Here is a 9,799-nt window from a genome sequence, read left to right as displayed (position 1 = left end):
AGTTGCAAATTGCTTTTGAATAACCAAGGTCTAATTGACAGGAAAAGAATGCGCTGTCACTTCGCTAGTGCATGTGTCATTAACACATTTTTCATTTTGTACATGCTCCAAGGCATTATTGTTTTGTTGGCCTCAATCCCTCCCCGGTGCAGTGAATATGTTTTAAAATGGTTGTGAGCAGAATGTTGTTAGCTACACAACGCTCCCCGAGGGGAACAAAACACAAGAACAATTGGCTCATTAGAAGCAGAAACACTTCAAACCACAATATGGCTGAACACACTCAGAGGAGAGACAAAGTCAGCGAGTGAGGAGCACAGATGGATGGATAGAAAGGACTGGGAGGGGAGGGGGGGGGGCAAAGGCACACCAACAGAGGAGAAGCAACCTTGTGTTCAACACACAGTGAGCTCAGGGTGCACAAAAGAAATCTAATGCTGAGATGAGGTGAATTTATAATAATCCTGCACATGAAGAGGCTGAGGAGCAATGTGTTACACACAATTAGATAACAATCTGATTGTAATTTGTACTACTTACAACAACATACCGTATGCTTATAGCGAGTTTACCGTAAAGGAATAATCATATTACTGATATTTTTGGGGAATTTAATCAAAGATATATGAAAAGAAGAATTTAGAGTTTGACTTTATACGCATTTTGAAAACATGATGTCTGCAGGGGATTACTATATTTCTAAAGTTTAGACTTTCTACAACATTTAAATTTAACTTGTAATAATAAATGGTAATGGGCCTTTTTCACAGCAAACACTGATTGTCATAGTAGGAAAAGCACAGGTGTTACCAAGAACATTAAGGACCGCTTGATACTGTTCAAGTGTACTGATATGACAGTGTGTCAGTACCGCGAAAAAAAATGTAAATCTTGAAATATAAATGTTATTCAGTGTATACATTTCCTGATAGTGTAAATGGTAAAGTATTGTAACTGGTAAAGCAGTGCTATGATGCTATACATACGATTAGTATGTACTGCATGCCAAATTGACAGCATGGGTAATGTAAAGGTGTGTAAGCAAATGAACGTTACAAAGAGCTTCCAAATGGTTACATTGAATATTTTACACATGTGGTCAGAAAAAGTAAAAGGTAACTATGTGCAGTCACTTAAGTGCCGTGTTTAAGTACACTTTTGAAGTACTGGTACTTTAACTGAGAGTTTTTTTTGCTTGTGCAGCTCTTAAAGTTTACTTCATTTCTTTTCAGATTAATTTATTAGACTGTTGCAGTTATCAGTTAGTTTGCAGATAAAGACTACATATGAAACATAGGGAAAAAACTAAAAACGTGAAGCTCTGCTTAAGATTAAACGGTATATAAAATAAGTCACAACATTAAACATTAAAAAGAGAGTATTGTTACATTGTAAAATTGCTAGTTATTTAGGTAAAGGATCTGAAGTATTCTACCTCCTACATGCATGACTTCGACAGCTCAGCTCACTTACCTCTCTGGTTGCTGCATCAGGCAGAGCGTCTACACTTCAGTGTTTGTCACAGGATGTCTATAAAATAAGAACATTGTGTAATGCAGTGAGTGAATGACCTTATTGTAACACAGATGTCCTAGTTACATCAAACAACTGGCCGAGCCATACACCTGACCTGTGCTGTGTGTGTGTGTGTGTGTGTGTGTGTGTGTGTGTGTGTGTGTGTGTGTTTGTGTGTGTGTTTGTGTGTGTGTATGCAGACACAGAGAGAAAGGATCAGAGAAACAGTGGGAGTATTTTGTGACAGACATCAGTCTGTCCCTGTCTTTGGATAGATGTTGTGAGGCAGACTGGAAGAAGGCTAAAAGAGCTCTTGGGGTCTCTAATGTTTTGTTCAGAGATTAGAGAAATATTTTCCAGGACATATCATCTATAATTCATTCAGTCAATTGAATCGCCAAACACCACTCACAATCTATTAATATCAAATTCACTGAGTTACAGCCTGATGAAAGTGCTCCTCTGCATGCCTGGCACATCTGCAAACACTTGAGTTCATTGCTAGTCGAGCAAATCGCTTACACAAGGTTTAAACGTTACTCTATATCTGAGCTACTGGTCCCAGTGAATCTTTCTTTTCTCCTGACTTTACCACTGAATATTTCATAGGCCTAAATCACTACTCGATTTTTTTGTTTACAGTGGTTAGACATTGTAGCATATCATTTCCACATAAACCTTAACACGCCCGATGCTCTGCAAACCTTTAATAAACAACGGAGACAAATTCACACACCTGTGGTATATCCTACCTGTGCTGTCAACCTCTCCTGCCCGGCCTTGCATTGTTTCGTAGCGACATCTACCGATCGTTAACGATGCCTTTGTGTGTTAATAACACGACATGAACACGTTAAGGACGATTTTTCTTAGGTTAAGTAGCTGTTTCCTCGAGAAGACGTCAACATTTTGCTAATTCTCAAAGCTAAGCAAGCTAATGGTTAACAGCAGCGCATTGATATGTGAATTGTAATTAGGTTACAGGTGTACTTTGGTTAGTGATTTTACTACAGTCAGTCAGTATTTCGGTTTTTCCATCAGACATTTTGACTTGTCATAGCAGGTAATAACATTATTGATAACTCCGTCACATTTACATGTTGCAATCTTACCACTATGGGACATCAAATGGATGGCAGCCATAATTAACATTATAAGTTACACCTGTGCTTTTCCTGATGTGACATTCAAAATGTCTGCCGTGAAGAGCATTATTTAAGCTTTAGTGCTTTTAATACTGTCTATCCTGGCTAAAGTAAGCCAAGTCAGCCATTTGTTGTAAGAACTTTGGTAGAAATCTTGAATTTAAAAAAACCATCCTCTCCATTATTTTTACATTAACCAATTTGACACACAAGAGGGCGCCACCGTCTTGGATTATTTTCACAAGTAGTGCACGTCTAGACAGACAGGCAGGACTGGCCATGGATTAGCTTCAGCCGACAGGACAGAGGAAAATGTGAGTTTACCTGCATTTCCAAAAAAGCACTTCTCAGTATCATGAAAGCTTGTTTGGGCTGTAGTTGACTGGGTGGGTGAATTTATGGATTTTAGGTGTGTGGGCTAATCTATCATAATAACTTAATCCCTTTACATCAATCAGGAACTCTTAGTGGATTTTCCTTGTCATCCGCCTTTCCATCCTCCACTCTCCGTGAGCCTATGAAAGCCCTAATTACATATGTCACAGCTGCAGCTTTATGTAGGGTATCCATGTATTATTCAGGGGTTTCTTTTTAGATTGGAAAAAGGTCTTTCCTTGAAATTATCTATGGTTTTCAGTACAAACATCTGTCAGTGTAAACTCTCTTAAATCTCATTACAATTTACATTATGTGGGACAGAACATGAAAATATGCGCTGGAGTAAGTGGTTTAACACCTTAATCATAAGAGCAGACCGAGGAGTATCAAAAGAATTTGGTGTCAAAACTTAAGAGGGTTTTGAAGTAATAGCATTAACAGATTTTTTTCCCCCAAATCCCTGCATGTACCATATTTTTACCGATGAGACAAACACAATATTTGGACCCAAACAACCAATCTATAACCACAATTAATGGATGCTGCATCACTGGGAAATGCATCAGTTTATGATTTGTATTGATCAGGTTACATTAATTGATTCTAACCTTGGGTGAGAAACCTCATCTCAAGAAGATTATTATCATAAACACCCTCCACCAAGCCATTACAACTGCAAACTAATAGGTAAAAATGAGACATGACAGTAGCATCTGACATCCTTTACCCTGGAGACCAGAGGGGGGGTTAGGTGTGGGGGAGGGTGGGTGGACTATCTGCTTAGATTACATAAACTCATCCAAGAGCCATGGGAGAGCAGGAGTGAGAGGAGTGCAGTAATAACCTGTGGATCACCTATCTCTGAGTCAACATCAAGGCTCTGTGTTTATTTTTCATTATTTCCCAAAGGCTCTGAGCTCCTGGAAGAGAGGCCTCATACACATGAACAGCGTCTCATCCACACTACATACTCTACCTTAACTGCCCTATTTGTAGTCCTGAAAACTACTGTAACCATGAAGACCAAATGACAGCTTCGCCCCTTTAAGCTTACACGTTTTCCTGAGGTGACGGTAGAGTCTTTGCACATGGAACAACAGCCTACACCCAGGGAGAGGATCCCATAATCTTTTTAAATATGTCTCTGGCTGTTGTTGTTGTGATAGAGCTGTTATTACAGGCATTACTGTGAGTTTGGCAAGTATCTCCTGGCAAATGTTTGCTTATCTGTCACGGGCTAAGTGACATCACAGATGGCAACAATAAGTGGATGATAGAAGATACATATATACAGAGATGGATCGTTTCAGTTCACATGTTGAACTGAGTGAATCAAAAGTAAGATGAGACCAACCACGAGTGAAAAGAAGGAGAGAGATACAGTTGGAGAAGTTGAGTGAAAGGTTAAGTGCCACCTGCAGACAGTCGAGCATTCAGGACGTCATAACACAGCCGTAAAAACACTCTTATGGCAGCTTGTTACAAACCAGGTTAACACAGTGGAGTAGTTTACAACTGGAACTGATGCACAGTAAAGCACTTTACACAGTCACTGTGACTGACTGGTTTGGCATATGCTACCTCACATGCACACGCACGTTCACAGAGACTCTCACAGAGATTTTGGAGCAATGATCTTTATTTTGATTTGACCCAGCTGAGTCAGTGCTACAAAAACAACTCACCTGTCACTAAGACTGTTCTTGTCTGGTTCTACCTGACAAGGCGTGACCACTGATATCACTCCTTCATTTTCATTTTACTCCCAGATTCAAACCCAAAACAACATTTGATCAAATGTATCAAATACATTCTGGAGAGCGTGATCACACTTGATCACTTAAAACCTTTCAACCCCACAGACACTGAGCTTTTGAAATATCAATTATTACAAATCAGCAATCATGTAAAGTACTGTTAAAATATACGATAAGAGTATTAAGATAAGATAAGATAATAAGAGTATGAATAAATATAACATTACTATATAAGTGGTTCTACACCCCGTTTTAGAGATCCCAGTATATAGCTGCTAAGAAGAGCCCATCATTGCTTGTTTACACTGAACCAAACAACCTGGCATAATCCCGTCCCAGTGTGTGATTTTAGATGGCATGTCGGTGTTTTGGAACCAGAGGTGTGAGTAGTCATGCGGCAACCTCTGGGGCAGAAACATTAAGCAAACACAGAAGTGCCAAAGACACCAGTTCCACGAATGGCCACTTGAGGCTAACTCCAAAAGCGGGTCAATCACCATAGACTCCCGTGTTATAATGCCCTACTTAACAGCAGAAATAAACATGTTTACAGCCTGGCTAATAATATAGCTTGCTGTGCAGTTAGTTGACTAACAGAACAAGAAGTTTGTGCCCCTGTATTTTGAAGTGAGTGAAATTCTAGTATTATTTTTATTTATATGTTAGCACCATACCTGGCTTGTTAGTTTAGCCCGCTAACTAGCTAATCAACAAATGAATTAGCCTTGGGTCAGCCTTTGAGCAACATGCCCATATGTGCTAACAATGCTAATGGGAGTGCATGCTTGCCACAGTTGTTCAACCGGCATGCACCAAAGTCTCGGCTTCACACATGCCCCACCTCTTTGCCCATTTTTGGAATAGCTCGGAGTTAAGGGGAGTCACACACTGCCAAGATGGCAACAACAGAGCAGCCCACTCTGAGCTTCAAAACTGCTCTTCAGAAATCTGTGAGTAATGTCAAGGAGGCTATGTCCATCTTTGTATACAGTCTATGCTAGTAACACAATGTCAGTGACTGTCCCACCATGCTAGCTCCCCCTTTTACACGTTGATGTGACTCTGTGACTATGTCCACTGCCAGTTTATTAACAGAACAACAATCCCCCCCATTCCACGTTCATACGTTGTAAACAGAACGGCGAAGTGCAATAAAAGTGCAACATTCCTGCCTTGAACAGGCTGTATAAAGGGGACTATGTAACCTTTGCTCAACATTGGCCACTCTGGCCACAATTGGTAATTACTGGAACAGCAACTTAATTTACTGAGATTCTCATGTCCATTGCTTTGAAGAAATTGCCCTTAGCTGACTTGAATGGGACCAGAGAGCAGATTGCTTTGTGTTCAGTCAATGCTGCCAATCTTGGTACTGCAATGCCAAAATAAAAATAAAAATTCCTTCAACCCGAAAGTTTAATGGCATTGATGGAACCATTAGTGTTATGGAAGCATTAACATTAATTAGTCTTGATATTAGTTGATTTTATCAAACCAGATGATACGCGCAGCAATTCCCACCAACTCTTGCTCCTCTTCACACCTCCATTTATTTATCCATTTATTTATCACCACTTTATAAGCAGTCAGATCATGTACACGTCACTTCTCACCTACTGCAGCAGCCTGGCTGCTATTCATCATGCCTGACTTTATGACCAGGCAGAATGTATTCTAAGCTGCTGGATAACATGTTAAGCCTGTGTTTGCCTACCTCTCTGAGTACAAACACAGCTAATACCAGTCTGGCTGCACCACCACTGCTGTTGAGCCTCTCCCAGTGGGGCGTTGGACAGGCCTAGGTTGACAGTGATGTTGCCCCAGTAAGCCTGATGATTCACACACAATGATGTGCCAATCTGCAGGTTTCAACACACACCGACGGAGCACACGCCTAGGTAGCCAGCTGGTGTCTTATTGTGCAACAACAGGTCACCAAAAACTTTCTTCTGCTGTGAAAACTCATAAGTACAAAACACCCTCTATCTTAGACACATATTTATTGTGCGATATATTGGTCTCACTAGGACAGTATGATTCAGCACTTAGTCTTGAAATAAAATCCATTCAGCTGCCTCTCAGTCTGGTTTACAGTAAATCACTTGGCATTAAGGTCTATTTGTGGCTGTCAATGGGGCAAAAATAAGTACGTCAGCAGCAGTTTTGACCACTGCTGCATTGTTTGGAAAGGTCAAAAAACATTTCTATGATTCTCCTCTGAATAAAGTTTTGGTTTTAGCTTAAGGTCAGTGACCAAAGGGAGGTATTTTAGGCTGTCAATGAAGAGCACCTTTTGTTTTTCACATCAGGCGGTGTCAACTTGGCACTTGAATCAACTTTCAAGCTGCTTGGCTTATGCAGAGCAGCAAACCTGTCTCCTCGACCTTTGTCATGTGTGATACTCTAGCCCCACGGCTTTGACGCAGGTGAGAGCCATGCCGCAGTTTGCACCTGTAATCTGAAGAGCTGAGGTCACCTCTAGCACTTCAGACTACTTATTCTCTCTTTTGTCTTTCATGCCTGTTGTATCTTATGTCTTTCTCCCGACTCTCACCATCCATATCTGTCCTGTGACAAAAAACTAGGGTGGGAACCAGAGCCGACACAGGTGGTGAGAGGATGTGCAAGGTTCAACCAGAGTGAAACGTGAGAGTGAGAGAAGACCGTTTAAAGTAGGAACACTGTTTGTTCTAATGGCTTCCAGAGAAGGCAAACACCAACCAGTGCTACCCAGATGTTTTCTTTCTTTCTTTACTTCTATCTAAAATGAATATTACCTTGTTTTACTCAAGCAGCTGGATAATTTGTTCCATTTGAGGGAAGGGGGAGACAGGCAGGCGACAGTCAGGCGAGCAGCCGCACAGGTTCAGGCCTTGTTGGAGAGTATCACGTAGCCGCTTTTACGACCTGTTTAACACCAGAAAGTTGAACGCAGCCATTTATCCCGCAGTGTATGACACGGTGTGAATTCGAATGGGTGAACACGGCAGTAAAAAAAAGCTCATGTTCATTGCTGGGAAAGGAAATCAGGCAACATGGAAAGAAAGAGAGGTCGCTGTTTGTCTGCAGTAAATTAGACTGACGCCTGCCTCACTGGATCCACTGACAGAGGTTGTTTCTGCTACAACTTTCCACTGCTTAAAAGGAAGACACAATTGTGATTGTGCTCATGTGCCAAGGGGAAACCCTGATGCATGAAGCAATTATAAGATTTAAAACAGCCATCATCAGGCACAATGGATAATTTGCATAACAATTCATGTCTCATCTAGAACACAGAAGTTCCTAACTACCTCCCAAGACCGTCCACACCACCAAAACATTCATCTTATGAAGTTGAGTGCTTCATCCATCATGTTGCGTATGTCTCTCTCTTCACATTATGGGCTCCCATGCAAAGCTAATGAGTGCTCTCTTATGTGATGTATATCCGATAAAACTGAGAGAATACATCAACACAAGAAACTTTATCGCTTCCCGTGAGTGAGACACAGTGAGGTGAGAAAAATGTTCAAAAACAACAATGAGAGAAGATGTGTATCGGCGTGTGCTTGTGTTGGACGTAAGACGGTAAAGGAAGGGAGGAGAAAGCACAGGAGTGTCACATCGGACAGCTGTCTTCATCTTTACAAGGTCTTCAGCACAGCAACGAACATTTGTCCTGACAGGAGCCAACAGGAGCCACCATTAAAACAAGGCCGAGTGTGTGTGTGTGTGTGTGTGTGTGTGTGTGTGTGTGTGAGAGAGCGAGAGTGAGTACGCAAGGTATCATGTTTATCGCACTGATGTTTATTACGTGTGTCAGAGCCAATATGTTTATATGACCGCTCTTTGGCTCAGGAGCCTGATCCTCAATTCCTTGAAAGATCACTGGAGGGTCCCCCTGTGAACACTTAGGCTCCGGCTTTCAGAGGGAGAGGAATAACAATCCCCTCTATGATGTCTTCCACATGCGTTCCGTGACGTGCATTCATTTTTTTCTGACTATTTTGCCCTTCATCAGATGTGTTGGAGGCTGGGTAAGAGAGAGAGAGAAGAGAGAGACAAGGGTGAAGGAAAGTGAGTGGGAGAGAGGAAAAAGTGAGAGCTGATCTTAAATTTCAACTGAGCCCCGGCAGCTACACAAACAGTGGATGAAGGTGGGAGGGGGGACATAGCAGCTGAGGCAGAGGGATGGATGGATGGATGTGGATGTGGAGAGGGAAGAAGGGAGGGAGTGAGGCGCTCGGCAGAGCCACTCAGTCTAGACTCCAGATGTGCAGGCAGCAGCAGTGTGGCTGTTTTGGCCCCCACCAGGCTGCTCTGGGAGTATCCCCAGCACATGTCCCCACGCCGCCTGTAAATCAGCCCAGCCAGGCCTCAGGCTGCACCGCAGCCACAAAACCCCTCCGCCCGGACCCCCAAAACGGGCTGGCCAGCGACAGACGGACGCCGATGAGCCCGCTGTGCCGCGTTACGCCTGTAATAGCCTCCCTCACTGCCTGTATGAGACAGAAAAGTCCAAGTTTTAAAAGTCACCACCCTTTTCCATGTATATCTTTTTTGCCTCTTGTTTTTTAAGTGTGTGTTTTGCATGTGTGTGTAGGTGTTCCTCTAAATTGACATGATGCCCACCACTGTACAGCTGCGTCTAGATCAGAGAGGAATGCAGCTTGGTGTCATAAACGCTGCCTTCTCTCCTGTTTTTGCTCCACCACAACTCGTCTGCCGCTCTGCTCCCTAGTCTCACTGGCACCAGGGCATTCCTTCAATAGCACACTGCTTCCCATACTTGACATCCACTCCAATATCCACAGAGTGCATTCACACAATTACAGATTCCTGCTGGATGTGAGTGTGTGTGTGTAATCCTTTCCCATCAGCGCTCAACACATAATTAGATGTTGGACTGGGAGGCACGGCCCATATATAGTAAGCAATGCTGACCACAAACATGCACTTAAAACCAGATTTCTTATTGTACTCCATCAAACCAGAGTGAGCTATTTTAAAGGGGCGGAGGAG

At 42.3% G+C, this 9,799-nt stretch overlaps 1 long non-coding RNA gene across 1 annotated transcript in view; it reads right to left on the bottom strand.

Annotated features, from left to right (window-relative positions):
- Positions 1–8,563: 8,563 nt before the first annotated feature.
- LOC147819705 (uncharacterized) overlaps positions 8,564–9,799 on the bottom strand; it is a 1,876-nt gene continuing 640 nt past the window's right edge. Inside the window, exon 2 of the long non-coding RNA XR_015436699.1 lies at positions 8,564–8,810. This is a non-coding gene — a long non-coding RNA (uncharacterized LOC147819705). The remainder of the gene's footprint in view (positions 8,811–9,799) is intronic.

Source organism: Seriola lalandi, unplaced genomic scaffold, assembly GCF_002814215.2.
Source record: "Seriola lalandi dorsalis isolate HSWRI2012SDOR001 ecotype SW California unplaced genomic scaffold, Sedor1 jcf7180002050280, whole genome shotgun sequence".
NCBI lineage: Eukaryota > Metazoa > Chordata > Actinopteri > Carangiformes > Carangidae > Seriola > Seriola lalandi.
This window is presented reverse-complemented; position numbering and strand designations above follow the sequence as displayed.